The sequence below is a fragment of the Aquarana catesbeiana genome, linkage group LG02, assembly GCF_042186555.1.
Source record: "Aquarana catesbeiana isolate 2022-GZ linkage group LG02, ASM4218655v1, whole genome shotgun sequence".
NCBI classification, from domain to species: domain Eukaryota; kingdom Metazoa; phylum Chordata; class Amphibia; order Anura; family Ranidae; genus Aquarana; species Aquarana catesbeiana.
The window spans coordinates 6,845,968-6,860,319 of NC_133325.1; the positions used below are offsets into that span (position 1 = coordinate 6,845,968).

Here is a 14,352-nt window from a genome sequence, read left to right on the forward strand (position 1 = left end):
TTCTGTTCAACAGGGACATGTAATTACAATTCTTGATCTAATATTTCACAGCAGGGCCCTGTGAGGGCTTACAGTGTTGTGGCCACAACAACACCTAAGGCCCAAATTTCTGCTGAGTATATAGTGCAGGCCCCTACTTTCAAACATCCAACCTACAAACGATTCCTACCCACAAACAGAAAGAGACAACAGGAAGTGAGATGAAATCTACCCCTAGGAAGGGAAATTCTGTCCTGTAAGGGTTAATATGAGAAACATGTGTCTCCTCTTCACTGATGCTTTATCACCAATCCTTGTTTCACGAAAAACCCCAAATTGTCAAAAAACATTTGTCATTGGGACAGAAAGTGAGGTTCATTCTTCTGAAGAGGAGCACAGACAGCAAAACAAATGTCACAGGGGTGATAACCCTTCCCTATGTTTTCCAAAAAGCTTAAAAACTGATTTTTTGGCTGGAGCTAAACACGTTAAAAATGTACCCATTCAAAATTACAAACAGATTCTACTTAACAACAAACCTACAGTCCCTGTCTTGTTTGCACCGCCTGTATACTGCTGTTCAGAGTATATAGGGCCTGGGGGCCCCACGCCTTTCCTTTTTAAATTTGGGTGTGGGGTTCCCCTTAATATCCATACAAGACCCAAAGGGCATGGTAATGGACTGGGGGATACCCATGCCATTTGTCTCACTGATTTTCATCCATATTGCCAGGACCTGACATTACATTAAAGCCGCTAACAGTTTTATATGACTTTTATTACTTTAAAAATGTCATTTTGTGCAGGGACTGTTCTAAACACGGGAAACACGTGCCACTTTACAGGCATATTATAGACACCCCCCAGGTACGATATTTAAAGGAATATTTCACTTTTTTTCACTTTAAGCATCATTAAAATCACTGCTCCCGAAAAAACGGCCATTTTTAAAACTTTTTTTTCCATTGATACATGTCCCCTGGGGCAAGACCCGGGTCCCCAAACCCTTTTTAGGACAATATCATGCAAATTAGCCTTTAAAATGAGCACTTTTGATTTCGAACGTCCGAGTCCCATAGACTTTAATGGGGTTCTAAAGTTTGCGCAACCTTTTGGTCCGTTCGCAGGTTCTGGTGTGAACCGAACCAGGGGTGTTCGGCTCATCCCTAGTTCTGGGTGGATGTCATATGATGGCTTCCCAGAAAAACTGCCCTCACGTGCCCGCAGTGCGGAATTCGCGGCCCCACCATGTTGCTAGGACACAGCGTGACACCGATCTCTGTAAAGAGCCGCGGCTCTTTAACCATGTGATCGGCTGTGTCAAACCACAGCCGGTCACATGTAAACACGGAGATGTCGGTAATCAGCGCTCCTCGCCTCACACTGACAGAGTGTGAGGAGAGGAGAGCCGATCAGTTGCATCTCCTCACAGAGGACATCTAGGTATGTAATCAGGGCACTGATCATCAGTGCCATGATTACAATTAAGTGCCCATCAGTGCCAGCAATAAGTGCCCATAAGTGGCAGCAATCGGTGGCCATTAGTGATGCCAGTCAGTGCTGGCTGTCACTGCTGCCCATCAATGCCCATTACTGCTGCCCACCAGTGCCGCCAATCTGTGCCCATCAGTGCCACCCAATAGTGCCACATATCAGTGTGACCTATCAGTGCCCATAAGTGTGGCATATTTGTGCCGCCTCATCAGTGCCCATCAGTGAAGGAGAAAAATTACTTATTTACAAAATTCACTGACAAAAACTAAGAAACATTTTTTCCTAAAAAAACCCCCCAGAAGTAATTAACCGCTTCAGCCCCAGATGATTCTACCCCCTTCCTGACCAGAGCACTTTTTGCGATTCAGCATTGCGTCACTTTAACTGACAATTGCGCGGTCGTGCGACGTTGCACCCAAACTAAATTGATGTCCTTTTTTCCCCACAAATAGAGATTTCTTTTGGTGGTATTTGATCACCTCTGCGGTTTTTATTGTTTGCGCTATAAACAAAAAAAGAGCAACAATTTTGAAAAAAAACCACATTATTTTTTACTTTTTGCTATAATAAATATCTCCCAAAAATATATAAAAAAAAAACATTTTTTTCCTCAGTTTAGGCCTATATGTATTCTTCTCCATACTTTTGGTAAAAAAAATCGCAATAATCCTATACTGATTGGTTTGCGCAAAAGTTATAGCGTCTACAAAATAGGGGATAGATTTATAGCATTTTTATTATTTTTTTTTTACTAGTAATGGTGGCTATCTGCAATTTTTATCATGACTGCGACATTATGGTGGACACATCGGACAAATTTGACTCATTTTTTGGGACCATTGCCATTTTTACAGCGATCAGTGTGATTAAAAATGCATTGATTACTGCTTGTCTTCAGCAAACTATTTGCAGGCTTTCTTGTGGATTATCTTTAGAAGAGGCTTCCTTCTGGGATGACAGCCATGCAGACCAATTTGATGCAGTGTGCAGCGTATGGTCTGAGCACTGACAGGCTGACCCCCCACCCCTACAACCTCTGCAGCAATGCTGGCAGCACTCATACGTCTATTTCCCAAAGACAACCTCTGGATATGACGCTGAGCATGGGCACTCAACTTCTTTGGTCAACCATGGCGAGGCCTGTTCTGAGCGGAACCTGTCCTGTTATACCGCTGTATGGTCTTGGCCACCGTGCTGCAACTCAGTTTCCGGGTCTTGGCAATCTTCTTATAGCCTAGGCCATCTTTATGTAGAGCAACAATTCTTTTTTTCAGATCCTCAGAAAGTTCTTTGCCATGAGGTGCCACGTTGAACTTGCAGTGACCAGGTGATCGAGACCGCCAGGCACTTGCATCGGCTCGGGGGGCGCGTGTGCCGCCGAAGACCACAGGGCGAAGCGACGTTGCATAACGTTGTTTCGCCCAGCTGTGCCATTCTGCCGCAGTACAACTGCGGCGGCTAGTCGGCAAGTGGTTAAATACCACCAAAAGAAAGCTCTATGAAGAAAATGATACAAATTTACATGGTTACAGTGTAGCATGACTGCGCAATTGTCATTCAAAGTGTGACAGTGCTGAAAGCTGAAAAATGGCCTGGACAGGAAGGGGATGTAGGTGTCCGGTATTTGCCCCTGTACAAATCATTAGTAAGGCCTCATCTGGAATATGGAGTTTAGTTTAAGGCTCCAGTTCTCAAAAAGGATATCGGGGAACTGGAGAAAGTGCAGAGAAGCGCAACCAAACTGATAAGAGGCATGGAGGAGCTCAGCTATGAGGAAAGATTAGAGGAACTGAATGTATTCCCTCTTGAGAAGAGGAGATTAAGGGGGGATATGGTCACCATGTACAAATACATTAGGGGTCCATATATTGAACTTGGTGTTGAGTTATTCACTTTAAGGTCATCACAGAGGACAAGGGGGCACTCTTTACGTCTAGAGGAAAAGAGATTTCATCTCCAAATACGGAAAGGTTTCTTCGCAGTAAGAGTTGTGAAAATGTGGAATAGACTCCCACCAGAGGTAGTTCTGGCCAGCTCAGTAGATTGCTTTAAGAAAGGCCTGGATTCTTTCCTAGGTGTACAGAATATAACTGGGTACTCCCCAAAAGGTATTCGGATATTCCCTGGATCAACTTTACCTATAAATGTTAGTATTCAGTAAGGGTGGGCTCAGGCATGTTCGCAACTCCAAGTGCCCGCACTAATCGCAGGCAGTGAGACATTTCCTGATCCACGGCTGCAGAGATCGGGAAATGTCTCACTGCCTGTGATTGGTGCTGCGCAGTGTCAGCTTCCTGGCGGGCTCGGGCACGTGGAGTTGCAAACACGCATGAGCCCATCCTTACTGGGTTCTAACATTCATAGGTAAAGTTGATCCAGGGAATATCCGAATACCTTTTGGGGGATCAAGAAGGAATTGTTTTCCCCTGCTGTAGCAAATTGGATCATGCTTTGCTGGGTTTTTCGCCTTCCTCTGGATTAACTGTGGGTATAGGATTGTGTATATGGGATTGTATCGGTGTGTGTTTATTGGTTGAAGTAGATGGACTTGTGCCTTTTTTTTCAACCTAACTATATGATTAAATACCACCAAAATAAAGCTCTATCTGTCTAAAAAAAATTATAAAAATGTCATATGGGTACAGTGTTCCATGACCGCGCAAATGACATTCAAAGTGCATCAGTGCTGAAATCTTAAAATTGGTCAGGGCAGGAAGGGTGTAAAGTGCCCCGTAATGAGGGGGTTAAACATACTGTACATGTTCTTTCTATATATTTGATATATTTAATATTGAACTTTCCCAGTTGTACATCCTGCTAAGAACCTATTATACCCCTGATTAGAATGGGATTTTGGCAGGACCTGATATGTAGTAGAGATCACAGATCACGCATAGATACTGGGACATGATTGTCCGCACCATTAACCAAGCTTTTCCGACTGACGTGGACCCTAAGCAATATGTCCTGAGTACCTTTTAGATGGTGTGATTGCACAGACACACACCAGTGCGGCAGGGTCTAGGGCAGTGTTTTCTCAACTCCAGTCCTCAAGGTGCCCCAACAGGTCACGTTTTCAAGATTTCCGTTATTTTGCACAGGTGATTTGATCAATTTCACTGCCTTAGTAATTACCACAGCCGTTTCATCTGAGGGAAATCCTGAAAACATGACCTGTTGGGGCGCCTTGAGGACAAGAGCTGAGAAACACTGGTCTAGGGTCTTGTTTCAGGCACAGAAACTTATCTTGCTTTATTGGAAATTTCCAACCCCACCCAGTTCCCAGGAATGGCTGAACCATCAAGAGATAATTTGATAAAATGTGGGCTAAATTAGTGCTCTGGGTCTACCGTCCATTGACCTAGTATCTGCTTGCTGACTGCCTCATGTAGAAGTACTGGGAGGCAGATCGGCTCTCCTGCATTCAATCACGTATCTAATATGTGATCCAGCTGTTCTGGGTAGGGGACAAGAAAAGTAACAGCACAAGCCGATCAGCAGGTCCCAGCCAATTATTGACCGCTGGCACCCACTGATCGGAGAAAATGATGGTAGGACAGAGCTCTGAGAATGTAAACAACATAGAGCTCCGTCCTGTCAGTGGGGATGTGACCTTTTTTTGTTTCTCTGCAAAGCAACAGCTCGCAGTGAACGCCAAGCATTGATAGACACGTGTTTAACCCCTTGATCGCCCCTAGATGGTAAGCCCTTCCTACCCAGTGTCAATAGTACAGTGACAATGTATATTTTTAGCACTTATCTTTGTATTAGTGTCACTGGTCCCCACAAAGTGTCCGTCAGTGTCAGATTGTCCACCACACTATCGCAGACCCGCTATAAGTCGTTGATCACGGCCATTACTAGTATAAAAAAAAAAATACAAATTCCAGTATATATACCATAGTTTGTAGACGCAAATGTGCAAACCAAAACTTATTTGTTTTTTTTTTTACCAAAAATATGTACAATAGCAAAATACGTTTTACGCAAAATATGTTTTATAGAAGAAAGTAAAAAATATTGTTGTTTTTTTTCAAAATGTTCAGTCTTTTTTTGTTTAAAGCGAAAAAAATGAAAAATCCAGCAGTGATCAAATACCAGCAAAAAGCTCCATTTGTGTAAAAAAATAAAAGGGGGGGTGAAATCTTCCGGAGGGGGTATTGTATAAAAATGTTAATGTGATGCAGGGTGTATTCTTATACATTTTGAAGTTCTATTGCGAGTGGACCATGATGGCTGTAAACCCCAATAGCATTAGGCTGTCTTGTGTTATATGCTGTCACATAATTCTTGACTTTGGATGTACATTTCCTTATCTGACAATGTACCTGATGATGCAATGTAATGCTAATTGTACTCATTTGTCCACTCTGGAATGTTTTGACTGTTTCAATAAATGTTCTGTTTGATTAAAAAAATACAAAGAAACTTTATTTAGCTCTTTATATAGAATTCTGATTTTTATTTTTTTTTTTCTGTACAGGTGGCTTGATGAAGTTTTCGGTCACATTGGTATTCACAACTAAGCCACATGCGAAACAAGACTTATGGGTGTCTTATGTGACTGAAAGTCTTTTTGCACATCACACAGGACACAAGTCATATCCGTGTTCTAAATGTCATAAATGTTTTGGATCCCCTTCAACATTGATCCAACCTCAGAGGACAACAGGAGAGAAGTCATTTTAGTGTTCTGGAAGTGACAATGGCTTTATAGTAAAGTCCAAACCATGTATACATAAGAGGAGTCATTTCAGAAGAGATTTCTTGTTTGGAATATAATAAAGATTTTACAATGACGGCAAAACATATCACACACCAGAAAGTTCACACTGAAAAGAATCCTTTTCAGTGTTCTGAATGTAACAAATCTTTTACAACGAAGGGTAATCTTATCACACACAAGATGATTCACACTGGAGAGAAGCCATATCAGTGTTCTGAATGTGATAAAACTTTTACACAGAAGGGTCATCTTATCATACACACAATGATTCACACTGGAGAGAAGCCGTATAAGTGTCCTGAATGTGACAAAACTTTTACAAAGAAGGATTATCTTATCAGACACAAGATGAGTCACACTGGAGAGAAGCCATACCAGTGTTCTGAATGTGACAAAGCTTTTACAAAGAAGGATCGTCTTGTTACACACCAGAGGTTTCACACTGGAGAGAAGCCGTATAAGTGTCCTGAATGTGACAAAACTTTTACAACAAAGTCCTGCCTTCTTAGACACCAGAGAATCCACACTGGAGAGATGCCATATCAGTGTTCAGAATGTGACAAATCTTTTACAGTAAGGTCAAATCTTATCGGACATGAGAGGGTCCACACTGGAGAGAAGCCATATCCGTGTTCTGAATGTGACAAAGCTTTTATAACCAAGCGAGAGCTTATCACACACAAAATGATTCACACTGAAGAGAAGCCATATGAGTGTTCTGAATGTGACAAAGCTTTTACAAGGAAGACAGAATTTTTTGCACACCAAAGGATTCACACTGGAGAGAAGCCATATCAGTGTTCTGAATGTGGAAAAGGTTTTATAAAGAAGAGCATGCTTAACAGACACCAGAGGATTCACACTGGAGAAAAGCCATATCCGTGTTCTGAATGTGGGAAAGCTTTTACATACAAAGAAAGCCTTATCATGCACCAGATAGTTCACACTGGAGAGAAGCCATATCAGTGTTCTGAATGTGACAAAGTTTTTACACAGAAGTCAAGCCTTATCAGACACCAGAGGATTCACACTGGAGAGAAGTCATTTTAGTATTCTGAATGAGACATATCTTTACACAGAGAGGACACCTTATCATACTCAAAAGGATCCACACTATAGAAAAGACATCTCTTGCTTTGAGTATCATAAAGATTTTTTTACATAAGTCACACCTTATCACACAAAAGAGGATTCACAGGCTTCAGCTGCAGGAGGTAACAGGGAGAAAGGAGATGTTAAAGTGGTAGCAGCCCTAGACTATTTTACCCTTTTGACAGTTTTTCCGGCAATCATCAATGATTGAATTGTATTTCCCTATGATTTTCATATTTATCCTTCTTATGGAGCTTTAACTGAATGCATTCCATCATCATCAACATCTTCATTGCCAGATCTTGAGCTAATACATGACCAACACTGCCTCATTACAAAGACTGGGTATTAGTCAAGTAGCATTGTGCCAAGCCTCCAAAGTATCAGTGGGAGAGACTTTTCTAGATTCTCCTGACTATTGCTATATCAGTCTGTCTTGAGGGCTCCAGCTAAGCTCCATTTCTCCACACATCCCTTCACATGTACCACCTTCCCTCCAATGACCAATGCTTTATTTCCACGCTTCACCTTCTCTCATGGATGAGAGCTTTGCAGGTAGGACTGCATTTGGGACAACAGCCATGGAGAAAGTCCAGTAAGGACAGTGTATTGCTGCTTTTTTATGAGATATGTTTGACAGAACCACTTAAGCCCAGCTAGCCACTTGTGTTCCATCTTGTCCTGCTACAAGTTTAAGAGATTTCATCAGGAGATTTGATATCCTTATTACATTGTTTCTCTGTCCAGCTATTGCTCATCTCCATAGACTACTCACATACTACAACTGCAGGGGATCTGAACTTTAAAAACTGCTGATTGTGTGGCCATATTCCTACAACATCTACAACATCTTCTGGGGAACTGAAATCCCTCTCACAGGCAGCACAGTGGTGTAGTGGGTAGCACTTTCACCTAGCAGCAATAGGGTTGCTGGTTCAAATCTCGACCAAGACACCATCTGCCTGGAGTTTGCATGTTCCCCCTGTGCCTGCGTGGGTTTCCTCCGGGTACTCCGGTTTCCTCCCACACTCCAAAGACATGCTGGTAGGTTAATTAGATCCTGTCGAAAGAAATTGGCCAAATATGTGTATGTTGTATGTGTATGTAAGCATGTCAGGACCCCATGGGGTAAAGGACTGCGCTATACCGCAGATGGACAGCGGTGGCAAAAAGCTTCCTGAGGCGATTCAGTTCACATAGGTAGCGCTATACAAGATACTCATTCATTGGGGTTCTCTTTAATGACTCTGGTCAGTTCTTCTCTTTTTTTTTTTCCTTAAGTAAATATTGTCTGCCAGGGACACTTTTTTAACCACTTGAGCTCAGGTGGGTTTTATCCTTTCATGACCAGAGCATTTTTTTACTATTCAACACTACACTAGTTTAACTGGTAATTGCTCGGCAGCACTGTATCCAAATAAAATGTATGTCTTTCTGTTCACACAAATAGAGCTTTCTTTTGGTGTTATTTGTTCACCACTGGGTTTTTTATGTTTTGCAATATAAACTAAAAAATCACAACATTTTTGAAAAAAAATATTTTCTACTTTCTGTTATGCAAATATCCAATAAAATAAAATTTTGTTAAAAATTTATGCCAAAATGTATTCTGCTACGTGTCTTTGGTAAAAATAAAAATCCCAATAAGTGTATATTAATTGGCTTGTGTGATAGTTATAGTATCTACAAACTATGGTACAATATACTGGAATTTACTCAGCTGTTACTTTCTGACTACCTATCACATTTTCTTGAGGTGCTAAAATGCCACGGTAGTACAAAAAAATGAAAAATGCCCCTTTTTAGAAAGTAGACACCCCTAGGAATTTGCTGAGAGGCATGGTGAGCCCATGGAAGATTGTAATTTTTGTCACAAGTTTTTTTAAAAATGGCCAAAAAATTTTCCTTTTTTTTTACACAAAGTTGTCACTTTAATAAGATATTTTTCACACAAGCCATGGGTATATGTGGAATTACACCCAAAAACCTATTATGCTACTTCTTTCAAGTTTGGGGACATCACATGTGTGAGACTTTTGGTAGCCTAGCTGCATAGGGGTCCAATGACCACCTTCAGGCTTTCAAAGGGCATTGAGGAGAAGAAAGCGGTGCCTTCTAAGCGTAGTATGTTAAAATCTAATAAATTCAATATATAAAAAATGTCGAATACACTTACAAACAGATGGGATAAACAGGCATATATGATAGGTGTCATCCGCACTATCCAGAGGATGCAGAGCTGGGACCGGTGTGAGCCTGGAAACCGTCCTCGGTGGTGAAAGCAGTGGTGGAATCCAATGCCTGCAGTATCCGGGGAAAGGGATCCGTGGACACCGAAACGCTTGCTGCATGTCCTCACTTCCGGATTGTCAGCGGGAGGGTGCGTACGTTCAAAGCATGCGTGCTTCTTCCTCAGGCTCTGGTGGGGCCATCTTTGAAATGGTATAAATTATGCTCCCAGTCCCATGATAGGCCGGAGATAACACACACTGAGCCCTAATAGAAATCAAGCTGTTACACTGACACAATGTAAAATAGTATCTAAGGCTATTATATATGCTAGAATGAAGGAATGGGACTATGATGGAAAATTGTTAAATAACAAGTGGTGAAAAACCAAAAACATGATGAATAAAGTATAAAATATAAGAGGTGATGATGGAAAAAGCGGAATGCTTGGAGTGGTAAGGTAAGAGGAACAAAACTGTTATGATTCCATCGATACATCGATTGATAACGGAAATTATATATGTGAAAAGAAAAAATATATAATAAATTCCTTGTATGAATGTATGAGAATGGCCAATCATTAAAGATGGATGGTGTATGAAAGAAGCAATACAAAAATGAAATTAAAATTGAAGTGAAATAGAAATGAAAATAAAAATGAAAATAAAGATACATTTAAATATAAAATGAAATAAAGATGAAAAAATAGATATGAAAAGACATGAAAATATAAAAATATAATAAAAATGGCAATTAAAAGATAAAAATAAAAAGGGCATTATTTCTTCATTTGACTTCTTGACTCCCTATTATTATACTTTCAGAAGCCCTAAAATACCAGAATAGCACACTGACCCCTTTTCAGAAAGTAGACACCCCAAGCTATTTGCTGAGAGGCATGTTGAATCCATGGAATATTTTTTTTATTTTTTTTTTGCCAACAGTTTTTTGGGGAAAAAAAAGTATTTATAATTGGGTCATGTACTGTGTTTTTGTGCAATAAAATGCAAGAAAAAGTGTATTTTTTTCCCCCAAAAAAAGTGCATTTAAAAAACTCTGCGCAAATACCATGTGACATGCCATGGGTATATGTGAAAATTCACTCCAAAAAACATTCCTTTACATCTCCCGAGAAATACCACATGTGTGTGGCTTTTTGGGAGCCTAGACACATATAGGGGCAAAAAAAAACAAGGACTACCTTTAGGCTTTCAAATGGCAGATTTCCTCATATTGCTTCCTCACTACCTATCACAGATTCGGAGGCCCTGAAATGACAGGATAGTACAACCACACCCCCCCCCCAGAAATGACCACTTTTGGAAAGTAGACACCCCGAAATATTGGATAGGAGGCATGGTAAGTATTTTGCAAATGTAATTTTTTGTCACAAGGTTTTGAAAAATTAAAATAAAAAATACTTTTCTGTTTTTGTTCTTCATTATCCAAAACTTGTGCCAACAATTGAGATCTGCAAAATACTCACCATGCCTCTTATCCAATTCATGTGGGTGTCTACTTTACAAAAAGGGATCATTAGGGTGTGTTTTGTACTATTCTGGCATTTCAGTACCTCCAAAACTGTGATAGGTAGTCAGGAAGTGAACTGAGGAAATACGCCCTTTGAAAGCCTGAAGGTGATTTTTGTATTTTGGGCTCCTGTATGTCGCTAGGCTGACAAAATGTCTCTCGCATGCACACAAAAGTAGCAGAATGTGTTTTGGGGTGTAAATCCACATATACCCATGGCATGTCACACGGTATTTGTGCAGCAGGTTTTCACATTTTTTTGGGAAAACAACTCTTTAATATTGCGCACGCCCGTGCAACAGTGACAAACTATGTACGTTTTTAATATCCATAGGCAACGTTCTAAAAGCCTTTAAAGGTTACCACTTTAGTTTTACACAGGAGGTCTAGTGCTAGAATTACTCCCCCTGATCTGAGTGGAGGTGATGAAATACTCAAATCTTCCAGTTTCTTCGACCATAGAGATGATTGGAGCTGTTCCGGTCTCTGATCAGCTCTACGGTCAGAGCCTGAGAAAGCCGTGAAAGGAGGTGAGGGAGATAACCTCTGCTGATAATTGCTAAAGCAATCCAGTGGCTAATTAGCTTCTATGATTGCTTTTACAACAAATCTGACTGCTGGCTGAACAGACAATGCCAGGATGATGCCTACAGCTGCAGGTATTATCCCAGTATAACCACTTAAAGTCCAGTGACATACCGGTGTGCTGCTGATCCTTGTTGGACATATGTAATGTTCTTTTTTTTTTTTTTCATGTAGCCTGTGGGTTGAACAATCGATCAATGTGAATGAAGAAATCCCTGCCAGAATAAAAGTGAAAAAATGATATGCCGAAGCATAGGAGCGATCCGCCCATTTCAGGTTCCTCAGGCTTGGGCATACGCTTCTTTTATAACTGTGGATAAAAAAATCTCCTCCTGCAGTGCTGCAAGCACTGACATATGTATTCTGAGAGCAACATCCTGCTGCTGTCAGAATAAACAGATCAGTGCTGCAGCTGAGTGGCTATCCTACAAAGCAAACAACTACGGTTAATAATAAAACACAGCAACAATATAACATTAACTTAATAAAACAAGTTTTTTGGTTTTTTTGTAACTTTTCAGTCTTTTAAGTGAGGAGGGACAGAAAAAAACGTGTGTCTTGACTTATTCCATGTTTGCTATAGACAACACTACATCATCTTCATTGGGGAGACCTTTGGGTTGGGGTCTCAGCGAGGACATCTGGAAAATGCCTCTCATAAAGCCGGCTCACTGTATCTGGATTTGGGGTTTGGGCCACAGTACCCTCCGGATACAAAAGGGCTGTGGTAATCTTTTTCTGAAATTTTAGGAAGGATCCATGTCTTATTGTTGCTTTGTATATTACAAAAGCTTTATTTACAGCCAATTGAAAAAAATAGACAACTTTTTGTACCACTGTCTAACTCTGCGGGAAACTAAGTATGACTTAATCATTTGGTCGTTGAACACTGCGCTTCCCATATTAAGATTATAGTCATGGACACAAAGAGGCTTCTCCTACATCAACAGATGCCATGCAAATTTGGACTGTAATGTCTGTGTTAATGGAAGACCGGATGAAAACATCCCGTTTGTCCTTTCCTTTCACTGTATGTAATTCGCTATTCCCCCAAGCAGGCTTTCTCCCCCTTTCTAAATCAGGAGTTAACGAGCCGTTACGGGAAGCCCCAGCAATTAGATCGCACAGTGCCTCAGCAGCTAATTTCAAGATATAAACGTGTCTAAAAAGTGACATGCTTGTATAAAAGTTGTCCATGTACAAGTGGTACTCCTTCAAGAAAAAGGGAGACACCAAGTGGTCAGTTCACACTAGCGCCTACCGCATACAATAACCTGGTCATGTGACTCATGTGCATAAATTATTGCATGCGGTAAAAATAATCAAAGTAAAAAAAAAAAAAAAAGATTATGTGGTATTTACCGCAAAATGAAAAATGTGCCAATAAATATCGTCATAAACCATGCTCCTGGTAGGTGACATCACAAGGGGGTAGGGCCAACTGGTGACGTCACCGGATGACGCCTCCCCTTAGCTATTTAGGAACTATCAGATGGAGGAGCAGGCAGTCGGTGGGAGGCTTTTTCGAGGCCGGAGGTCTGTTAGGTACCTAATATAATGCAACTATGAACATTGCATGAAAGCATTGCATAACAACAATAGGCAATCAAAAGTTTATTTGTATATAAAATATGATAATAATAACAATAATAACATGATAATATAATAGCATAATTAGTTCCAAACCGGGGGGTGTTCAGCTCATCCCTAATCTTGAGGTGCAAAAATGCCATGAAAGTACAAAAAAAAATGACCCCTTTTAAGAAAGTAGACACCCCTAGGAATTTCCTGAGAGGCATGGTGATCATATTTTATATACAAATAAACTTTTCATCGCCTATTGTTGTTATGCAATGCTTTCATGCAATGTTCATAGTTCCATTATATTATGTACCTGCCAGACTCATTTTCAGTCCTCTCACTGGATGCATGCAGGGGCGTAACTACCACCATAGCGACCCATGCGGGGCCCGCAGCCGAGTGGGGCCCAGTGAGGATGAGAGCACCGCCGGAACAGTCTCCCAGCCAGGGGAAGAGAGAGGAAAGGAAGAGGCGAGCTGTCCGTATCAGCAGAGAGCTGAATTGCCCGATGTAAGAGCTTTCATTAGAACTTCCAGTGTTCCCGGGGCTCACGTCACATAGCTCCACCTCTTGGCCCGGCGCCTTTGATAGACAGAACGCCGATCCAATGTGGGACATGTGACATCATCAAAGGTGTCGGGCCAAGAGGTGGGGCTATGTGACGATGAGCCCCGAGAAGACGGGAAATTCAAATGAAAGCTATTACAGCGGGCAATCCCGCTCTCTGCTGATCCGGGTGGCTTGCCTCTTCCTCTGCATAGGTGAGGCTGTATGGTGCACAGACAGACCAGGCTGTATGGGGCACAGGTCACGCTGTATGGGGCACAGGTCACGCTGTATGTAGCACAGGTCATGCTGTATGGGGCACAGGCAGACCAGGCTTTATGGGGCACAGGTCACGCTGTATGGGGCATAGGTCACGCTGTATGGGGCACAGGTCACGCTGCATTGGGCACAGGTCACATAGCATGGGGCACAGGTCACGCTGCATGGGGCACAGGTCACGTTGTATGAGGCACAGGTCACACTGTATGGGGCACAGGTCACGCTGTATTGGGCACAGGTCACGCTGTATGGGGCACAGGTCACGCTGTATTGGGCAAAGGTAACGCTGTATGGGGCACAGGTCATGCTGT

At 41.6% G+C, this 14,352-nt stretch overlaps 1 protein-coding gene and 1 pseudogene across 1 annotated transcript in view; one reads left to right on the forward strand and one right to left on the reverse strand.

Annotated features, from left to right (window-relative positions):
• LOC141126579 (uncharacterized) overlaps positions 1–14,352 on the reverse strand; it is a 927,381-nt gene that overhangs the window by 387,945 nt on the left and 525,084 nt on the right. The gene's annotated exons all lie outside the window — the stretch shown is intronic.
• The window catches only part of LOC141126578 (uncharacterized), a 1,610,887-nt pseudogene that overhangs the window by 67,418 nt on the left and 1,529,117 nt on the right, over positions 1–14,352 (forward strand).